This window comes from Pseudophryne corroboree, chromosome 9, assembly GCF_028390025.1.
Source record: "Pseudophryne corroboree isolate aPseCor3 chromosome 9, aPseCor3.hap2, whole genome shotgun sequence".
In the NCBI taxonomy this organism is placed as follows: domain Eukaryota; kingdom Metazoa; phylum Chordata; class Amphibia; order Anura; family Myobatrachidae; genus Pseudophryne; species Pseudophryne corroboree.
This window is the reverse complement of record NC_086452.1, coordinates 460309328-460319639: the sequence shown is the minus strand read 5'-3', so window position 1 is coordinate 460319639 and position 10312 is coordinate 460309328.

The following is a 10312-nucleotide window of genomic DNA, read 5'->3' as shown; positions in this document are numbered from 1 at the left end:
GTGTGTGATGATGCGTGGGTTTCCCCCGATAGAAAATTATTGGCGGTATACCCTTTCCCGCCAGAAGTTAAGGCACGGTGGGAAACACCCCTCAGGGTGGATAAGGCGCTCACACGCTTATCAGAACAAGTGGCGGTACCATCTACGGATAGGGCCGTACTTAAGGAGCCAGCTGATAGGAGGCTGAAAAATATCCTAAAAAGTATACACACACATGCTGGTGTTATACTGCGACCAGCGATCGCCTCAGCCTGGATGTGCAGAGCTGAGGTGGCTTGGTCGGATTCCCTGACTAAAAATATTGATACCTTTGACAGGGACAGTATTTTATTGACTATAGAGCATTTAAAGGATGCATTTCTATATATGCGAGATGCGCAGAGGGATATTTGCACTCTGGCATCAAGAGTAAATGCGATGTCCATATCTGCAAGAAGATGTTTATGGACACGACAGTGGTCAGGTGATGCAGATTCCAAACGGCACAAAGATGTATTGCCGTATAAAGGGGAGGAGTTATTTGGGGTCGGTCCATGGGACCTGGTGGCCAGGGCAACTGCTGGAAAATCCACCGTTTTTTACCCTAAGTCACATCTCTGCAGAAAAAGACACCGTCTTTTCAGCCTCAGTCCTTTCGTCCCTATAAGAGTCATATCTGCCCAGGGATAGAGGAAAGGGAAGAAGACTGCAGCAGGCAGCCCATTCCCAGGAACAGAAGCCCTCCACCGCTTCTACCAAGTTCTCAGCATGACGCTGGGACCGTACAGGACCCCTGGATCCTACAAGTAGTATCCAAGGGGTACAGATTGGAATGTCGAGAGGTTTCCCCCCTCGCAGGTTCCTGTAGTCTGCTGTACCAATGTCTCCCTCCGACAGGGAGGCAGTATTGAAAACAATTCACAAGCTGTATTCCCAGCAGGTGATAATAAAATTACCCCTCCGACAACAAGGAAAGGGGTATTACTCCACACTATATGGTGGTACTGAAGGCTAGGTGAGACCTATTCTAAATCTGGAAAATTTGAACACTTACAAGGGTTCAAATCCAGATGGAGTCACTCAGAGCAGTGATAGCAAAGAACAAGGGGACTATATGGTGTCCCGGGACATCAGGGATGCTTACCTCCATGTCCCAAAATTTGCCTTTTCTCACCAAGGGTACCTCAGGTTCGTGGTACAGAACTGTCACTATCAGTTTCAAGACGATGCCGTTGGATTGTCCAAGGCACCCCGGGTCCTTACCAAGGTAATGACCGAAAGGAGGATTCGTCTTCAAAGAAAATGGACGACCTCCTGATAAGAACAAGGTCCAGAGAACAGTTGGAGGTCGGAGTAGCACTATCTCAAGTAGTTCTACGACAGCACGGGTGGATTCTAAATATTCCAAAACCGCAGTTGTTCCGACGACACGTCTGCTGGTCCTAGGGATGATTCTGGACACAGTCCAGGAAAAGGTGTTTCTCCCAGAGGAGAAAGCCAGGGAGTTATCCGAGCTAATCGGGATCCTCCTAAAACCAGGAAAAGTGTCAGTGCATCATTGCACAAGAGTCCTGGTAAAAATGGTGGCTTATTACGAAGCGCTTCCATTCGGCAGATTTCACGCAAGAACTCTTCAGTGGGATCTGCTGGACAAATGGTCCGGATCGCATCTTCAGATGCATCAGCGGATAACCCTATATCCAAGGACAAGGGTGTCTCTCCTGTGGTGATTACAGAGTGCTCATCTTCTAGAGGGCCGCAGATTCGGCATTCAGGATTGGATGCTGGTGACCACGGAGGCCAGCCTGAGAGGCTGGGGAGCAGTCACACAAGGAGTGTGATCAAGTCTGGAGAATTCTCTCCACATAAATATACTGGAGCTAAGAGCAAATTTATAATGCTCTAAGCTTAGCAAGACCTCTGCTTCAAGGTCAGCCGGTATTGATCCAGTGGGATAACATCACGGCAGTCGCCCACGTAAACAGAAAGGGCGGCACAAGAAGCAGGAGGGCAGTGGCAAAACTGCAAGGATTTTTTCGCTAGGCGGAAAATCATGTGATAGCACTGTCAGCAGTGTTCATTCCGGGAGTGGACGACTGGGAAGCAGACTTCCTCAGCAGGCACGACCTCCACCCGGGAGAGTGGGAACTTCATCGGGAAGTTTTCCGCATGATTGTGAACCGTTGGGAAAGACCAAAGGTGGACATGATGGCGTCCCGCCTGAACAAAAAATGGGACAGGTATTGCGCCAGGTCACGAGACCTTCAGGCGATAGCTGTGGACGTCCTGGTGACACCGTGGGTGTAACAGTCGGTGTATGTGTTCCCTCCTCTGCTTCTCATAACCAAGGTATTGAGAATTATAAGACATAGAGGAGTAAGAACTATACTCGTGGCTCCGGATTGGCCAAGAGGGACTTGGTAACCGGAACTTCAAGAGATGCTCACAGAGGACTAATGGCCTCGGGAGCTAAGAAGGGATTTGCTTTCAGCAAGTACCATGTCTGTTCCAAGAGGAACCGTGGCATCGGCCTTTAAGAAAGGACCTGCTCCAGCAGGGACCTTGTCTGTTCCAAGACTTACCGCGACTGCGTTTGACGGCATGGCGGTTTGAACGCCGGATCCTAAGGGAAAAGGCATTCCGGAAGAGGTCATACCTACCCTGGTCAAAGCCAGGAAGGAGGTGACCGCACAACGTTATCACCACATGTGGTGAAAATATGTTGCGTGGGTGAGGCCAGGAAGGCCCCACGAAAAAATTTCAACTAGGTCGTTTTCTGCACTTCCTGCAAACAGGAGTGTCTATGAGCCTCAATTTGGGGTCCATTAAGGTTCAAGTTTCGGCCCTATAGATTTTCTTCCAGAAAGAATTGGCTTCAGTTCCTGAAGTCCAGACGTTTGTCAAGGGAGTATTGCATATACAGCCCTTGTGTGCCTCCAGTGGCACCGTGGGATCTCAACGTAGTGTTGGGATTCCTCAAATCATATTGGTTTGAACCATTCAAATCTGTGGATTTGAAATATCTCACATGGAAAGTGACCATGCTGTTGGCCCAGGCCTGGGCCAGGCGATTGTTAAAATTGGCGGCTTTGTCTTACAAAAGCCCATATTTGATTTTCCATTCGGACAGGGCAGAACTGCGGACTCGTCCCCAGTTTCTTCCTAAGGTGGTGTCAGCGTTTCACCTGAAACAACCTATTGTGGTGCCTGCGGCTACTAGGGACTTGGAGGACTCCAAGTTGCTTGACGTTGTCAGGGCCCTGAAAATATATATATATATAATTCCAGGACGGCTGGAGTCAGAAAGTCTGACTTGCTGTTTATATTGTAGGCACCCAAAAAGCTGGGTGCTCCTGCTTCTAAGCAGACTATTGCTCGTTGGATTTGTAGTACAATTCAGCTTGCACATTCTGTGGCAGGCCTGCCACAGCCAAAATCTGTAAATGCCCATTCCACAAGGAAGGTGGGCTCATCTTGGGCGGCTGCCCGAGGGGTCTCGGCTTTACAACTTTGCCGAGCAGCTACTTGGTCAGGGGCAAACACGTTTGCTAAATTCTACAAATTTGATACCCTGGCTGAGGAGGACCTGGAGTTCTCTCATTCGGTGCTGCAGAGTCATCCGCACTCTCCCGCCCGTTTGGGAGCTTTGGTATAATCCCCATGGTCCTGACGGAGTCCCCAGCATCCACTAGGACGTTAGAGAAAATAAGATTTTACTTACCGATAAATCTATTTCTCATAGTCCGTAGTGGATGCTGGGCGCCCATCCCAAGTGCGGATTGTCTGCAATACTTGTACATAGTTATTGTTACAAAAAATCGGGTTATTATAGTTGTGAGCCATCTTTTTTAGAGGCTACTTCATTGTTATCATACTGTTAACTGGGTTCAGATCACAAGTTGTACGGTGTGATTGGTGTGGCTGGTATGAGTCTTGCCCGGGATTCAAGATCCTTCCTTATTGTGTACGCTCGTCCGGGCACAGTACCTAACTGAGGCTTGGAGGAGGGTCATGGGGGGAGGAGCCAGTACACACCATGTGATCCTAAAAGCTTGCTTTTGTGCCCTGTCTCCTGCGGAGCCGCTATTCCCCATGGTCCTGACGGAGTCCCCAGCATCCACTACGGACTATGAGAAATAGATTTATCGGTAAGTAAAATCTTATTATTTTCTCTTACGTCCTAGAGGATGCTGGGGTCCACATTAGTACCATGGGGATGTACCAAAGCTCCCAGAACGGGAGGGAGAGCGCGGAGGCTCCTGCAGAACTGATTGACTGAACTTCAGATCATCAGAGGCCAAAGTATCGAACTTGTAAAATTTTGCAAACGTGTTCGACCCAGACCAAGTTGCAGTTCGGCAAAGTTGCACTGCCGAGACGCCCCGGGCAGCCGCCCAGGAAGACCCCACCTTACGAGTAGAGTGGGCCTTAACAGATGTAGAATACGCATGCTGGATAGTGAACCTAATCCAGCGAGAGATCGTCTGCTTAGAAGCAGTACACCCAAGTTTCTTGGGATCATACAGGACAAACAGAGAGTCTGAATTTCTGTGACGAGCAGTCCTCTTCACATATATCTTCAGAGCCCTCACAACATCCAAGGACTTTGAAGTAATTGAGGAGTCAGTAGCCACTGGCACCACAATAGGTTGGTTGATTGGAATGCTGACACAACCTTCGGAAGAAACTGCTGACGTGTCCGGAGCTCAGCTCTATCTTCGTGGAAGATCAAGTAAGGGCTTTTACAGGATAAAGCCCCCAATTCGGACACGCGTCTAGCAGAAGCTAAGGCCAACAACGTGACCTCCTTCCATGTAAGAAATTTTACCTCAACCTCCTGTAGAGGCTCAAACCAATCCGACTGGAGGAACTGCAACACCACGTTAAGGTCCCAAGGCGCCATAGGCGGTACAAAGGGAGGTTGGATGTGCAGAACTCCCTTCAAAAAAGTCTGAACCTCAGGGAGGGCAGCCAATTGTTTCAGAAAGAAAATGGATAGGGCCGAAATTTGGACCTTCGCAGATTCTAACCTCAGGCCCATATCCACACCTGCTTGCAGGAAGAGAAGAAAACGTCCGAGTTGAAACTCCACCGTAGGAAACTTCTTGGATTCACACCAAGAGACATATTTCTTCCAAATACGATGGTAATGTTTAGACGTTACCCCTTTCCTAGCCTGTATCAGGGTATTAATGACCTTCTTCGGAATGCCCTTCCGAGCAAGAATCAGGCGCTCAACTTCCATGCCGTCAAACGTAGCCGCGGTAAGTCTTGATAGGTGAACGGCCCCGAAAGAGGAGAGGCCTCGGTTCTTCTTGCAGTAGATTCAGAAGGTCCGCGTACAAAGCCCTTTTCGGCCAGTCTGGAGCAATGAGCATCGCTTGAACCCTTGTTCTCCTTATGAGCTTTAGGATTCTTGGGATGAGTGGGAGTGGTGGAAACACGTACACTGACTGGAACACCCACGGAGACACCAGGGCATCCACTGCTTGTGGGTCCCTCGACCTGGAACAATAACGCCGAAGCTTCTTGTTGAGAGAGGAAATCATGTCTATTTGGGGTAATCCCCAAAGGTCTGTTATTTCCTTGAACACCTCCGGATGGAGACCCCACTCCCCTGGATGGAGATCGTGTCTGCTGAGGAAGTCTGCTTCCCAGTTGTCTACTCCCGGAATGAAGATGGCTGACAGCGCCAACTCGTGTTTTCCTGTCCAGAGGAGTATTCTTGTCACCTCTGACATTGCCGCTCTGCTCTTCGTTCCACCCATTCGGTTTATGTAAGCCACTGTTGTTACGTTGTCCGACTGCACTTGAATGGCCCGATTTCTTAGAAGAGAGGTCGCCTGAAGACGGCTCGCAGTTCCAGGATGTTGATGGGCAGGCCGGCTTCCAGGCTTGACCACCGTCCTTGGAAAGTTACTCCTTGAGTGACTGCTCCCCAGCCCCAAAGGCTTGCGTCCGTGGTTAGAAGGACCCAATCCTGAATCCCGAACCTGCGGCCTTCCAGAAGGTGAGGTAATTGTAACCACCAGAGGAGCGAAATCCTGGCCTTCGGCGACAGACGAATTCTCTCGTTCATGTGGAGATGAGATCCCGACCACTTGTCCAGAAGATCCAGTTGGAAGGTCCGAGCGTGGAACCTCCCGTACTGGAGAGCCTCGTAAGAGGCCACCATCTTTCCCAACAGGCGAATGCATTGATGAACCGACACCCGGGCTGGTTTCAGGACATCCCGGACCAGTTTGTATCACCAACGCCTTTTCCTGCGGAAGAAACACCTTCTGCACTTCTGTGTCCGGGATCATTCCCAGAAAGGACAACCTCTGGGTTGGTTCCAAATGTGACTTTGGAAGGTTCAGAATCCAACCATGACTCTTGAGGAGGCGTGTTGTGAGAACAATGGACTGCAGCAGCTTCTCCTTGGACGATACCTTTATCAGCAGATCGTCCAGATATGGAATGATGTTCACCCCTTGTTTGCGGAGAACCATCATCTCTGCCATCACCTTGGTAAACACCCTTGGTGCTGTGGAGAGGCCGTATGGCAGGGCCTGGAACTGGAAATGACAGTCCAGCAATGCGAAACGGAAATAAGCCTGATGTGGCAGCCATATCGGAATGTGGAGGTACGCATCCTTGATATACAGGGATACCAGGAATTCCCCCTCTTCCAGACCTGATATCACCGCCCTAAGAGACTCCATCTTGAACTTGAACTCCTTTAGAAAGGGGTTCAGTGATTTTAGGTTCAGAATAGGCCTGACCGAACCATCCGGTTTCGGTACCACGAAAAGGTTCGAATAGTAACCTGTGGTTTGTAAATGAAGAGGGACTGGTACAATGACCTTTGCCTCCACCAATTTCTGGACAGCTTCCTGTAGTACAGTTCTGTCTGCCAGTAGAACTGGCAAGCCTTATTTGAAAAATCGGTGAGGAGGGAGATTTTGAAATTCCAGCCTGTATCCCTGGGACACAATATCTATCACCCAGGGATCCAGGCCAGATGATACCCAGACGTGACTGAATTGTCTGAGTCTCGCTCCCACCGGCCCCACCTCCAGGCCGCGCTGTCCACCGTCATGCGGAGGACTTTGGCGTACCTGAAGCAGGCTTTTGTTCCTGGGAACCTGCAGCGGCAGGTTTCTTGGGCTTAACTCGACCTCCCCTAAAAAAGGTATTGGACGGTCTGGTCTTTCTAGGCTTGTTAGGCCGAAAAGGACTGCGTTGCAGATGAAGAGAAGGATTTCTTCGGAGCAGGTGCTGCTGAGGGAAGAAACGGAGACTTACCAGCTGTAACGGTGGATATCGACGCGTCTAGAGCTTCCCCAAAGAGAGCCTGACCTGTATAGGGTAGGGACTCCACACTTTTCCTGGATTCCGCGTCGGCCGACCACTGGCGCAGCCACAGTCCCCGACGAGCTGAAACAGACATGGAAGAGATTCCCACAGCCATGGAACCCAGGTCTTTCATGGATTTTACCATAAAACCTGCTGAATCATGTATGTTGCGTAGATATAATACAACATCATCCCTATCCATCGTAACCAAATCCTCAAGTAAGGTAGCCGACCACTTTACTATTGCTTTTGCAATCCATGCAGTAGCAATAGTGGGAAGTAATATGGCCCCTGAAGCAGTATACATTGATTTAAGTGTGTTATCAATTTTCCTATCAGCCGGCTCCTTTAAGGCGGTAGATCCTGGAACAGGCAAAACCACCTTCTTTGAGAGTCTGGACACAGATGCGTCAACAATCGGCATGTTTTCCCATTTTTTTCCTATCCTCCTCAGGGAAAGGAAATGCCACCTGGACCCTTTTAGGGATCTGGAATTTTTTCTCGGGATTTTCCCATGCTTTCTCAAATATAGCATTCAATTCCTTTGACGCAGAGAAGGTTAGCGAGGTCTTTTTATTTTCAGTGAAAAAGGCCTCCTCAACCTTGTCAGGTGTGGTATCATTAATATTCAACACATCCCTGATAGCCTCTATCATCAATTGCACCCCTTTGCAAGAGATGCGGACCCCCGCAACACATCCCCATCACCGTCTGTGGTGTCAGAATCGGTATCCGTGTCATCTTGTGTGACATGCACAAGCGCACGCTTATGGGGGTATATAGCGGAGCGTCCTGAGGTACCAGAAACCGGCCATACTGCCATAGAGCTCTGTAATACCTGGGTTGCAGATTCATTACTTGCAACCCTGTCAGAAATCTGAGAAATCCAAGATTTGATAGAGGAAAACCACTCAGGCTCCCTTGCTGGTATCTGTGCTAAACCAGTGCTATCCTGATTATATGGAATGGGATCATCCTGGGAGGATAAATCCTCTGCAGCATATGACACAGTGTCCCTGGACATAGCTAAAGGAGACCACCAAACACTCTACACAGAGCCGGCCCTAGGCATAGGCAAACTAGGCAAATGCCTAGGGCATTTGGTATGCTTAGGGGCACCAGCAGCTTCTGCTGAATAAAATGATATGTGGCATGCCTATACTCTGTGTGTAACTGAGGCTGTATCTGCATACGAAAGGCTACGTTGCAGTGTATTCCTGGAAATCACTGTAATGTAGCATTTCGTATGCAGATACAGCCGCAGTCGCACACAGAATATAGGCATGCAGCATATCATTTTAATCAGCAAAAGCTGCTTGTGCATCCTAGCCACATAGTAATGCAAATAAGACGCATTTTCATAAACAAAAGGCGCCCCAATGTTAGCAGAGCTGCAAGCTGACTCGTGCCAGGCATCTCCTGCAGAACTAGCGGCGGTGCTAGGGGGCACCAGTCAAAATCTTGCCTAGGGCATCACTTTGGTTAGGGCCGGCTCTGACTACACGCGCGCGCGCACACACACACACACACACACACACACACACACACACACACACACACACACACACACACACACACACACACACACACACACACACACACACACACACACACACACACACACACACACACACACACACACACACACACACACACACGTGTGAGGGCAGACAGAGTTTCCCCCCCAAGAATGGCAAGAGAGACACAGAGATTGGAGCCAAACCACACACAGTGCTTTTACTAAAGGGAGACCCCTTGTCAGTGCTGACTGTGCACCTTAATAGTACACACAGTCATATTACAGCCCCCCCCCCCCCCCCCCCTTCTACAACCCCCTGGGGCCGTGTACAGATAGCTGGAGTTGCTATGGAGGGACCTGTTCTCCTTCTCGGCACTGTGCAGGCAGGAAAATGGCGCTGAAACGCTGCTGGGTCCGCTCTGAGGAGAAGCTCCACCCCCTTAATGGCGCTGTCTTCCCGCTCTTCATGGATTATACTGGCCTGAGGAATTAGTGCTGGCTGAGATCCGACAGGCTTCTGGACCAGTGTAGGGGGTAAGCGCTGGCCCAGGGCGCCCATCACAGCGTCGCACCATGTAACGCTGAGCCTTCCCAGGAGCGCAGTTAATACTGCGCTCCCTCCCCTCTGCCGCCATCTTCACACCGGCCCCCGGCTTGCTAGGGGGGTCGGTGTCTCACTCGCCACTTCTTCAGCTCTGTAAGGGGTTGGCGGCATGCTGCTGGGGCGAGTGGTCCCCTGTGGCGGGGAATGATCCGACCCCTCAGGAGCTCAGTGTCCTGTCAGCGGAGATAGTGGCTCAGACCCCGCAGGGCGGACACTGCTCCCCCCCTTAGTCCCTCGCTGCAGGGAGGCTGTTGCCAGCAGCCTCCCTGTAAAATAAAAAAACTCTAAAATTAAACTTTTCTAGAAAAGCTCTGTAGAGCTCCCCTAGCTGTGACCGGCTCCTCCGGCACATTTTCTAAACTAAGTCTGGTAGGAGGGGCATAGAAGGAGGAGCCAGCCCACACAAACTCTTAAAGTGCCAATGGCTCCTGGTGGACCCGTCTATACCCCATGGTACTAATGTGGACACCAGCATCCTCTAGGACGTAAGAGAAATATGCTGAACATTCCTGGACAGTGACTGGGAGATGGTCCATCTTATGGGCGTGGTATGGGAGGGTCTCGGATGTTTCGGCGAAGCCGCGTCTGCATCCACCTCTGAACCAGACCCATACTGTCCAAACACACCTGAAATGAAAGGGTATATGTATGTTTATTAGCAATTACTGTAACATTTCCAGAGTTCACCTGAACAGCGCCCCTGGTGGTCGTATCAGGAAATTTTCTCCGGAACCGTCACTCAGATGTTACATTATTCTTGTTCAACAACAGCCGCATTATTCGTAAAATATCTCCATCCCATTATATCCATAGCACACAACAGTCCCAAGGTTCCAGATGATCAAAAGGCGGCATGGATATCCAACCCCGTA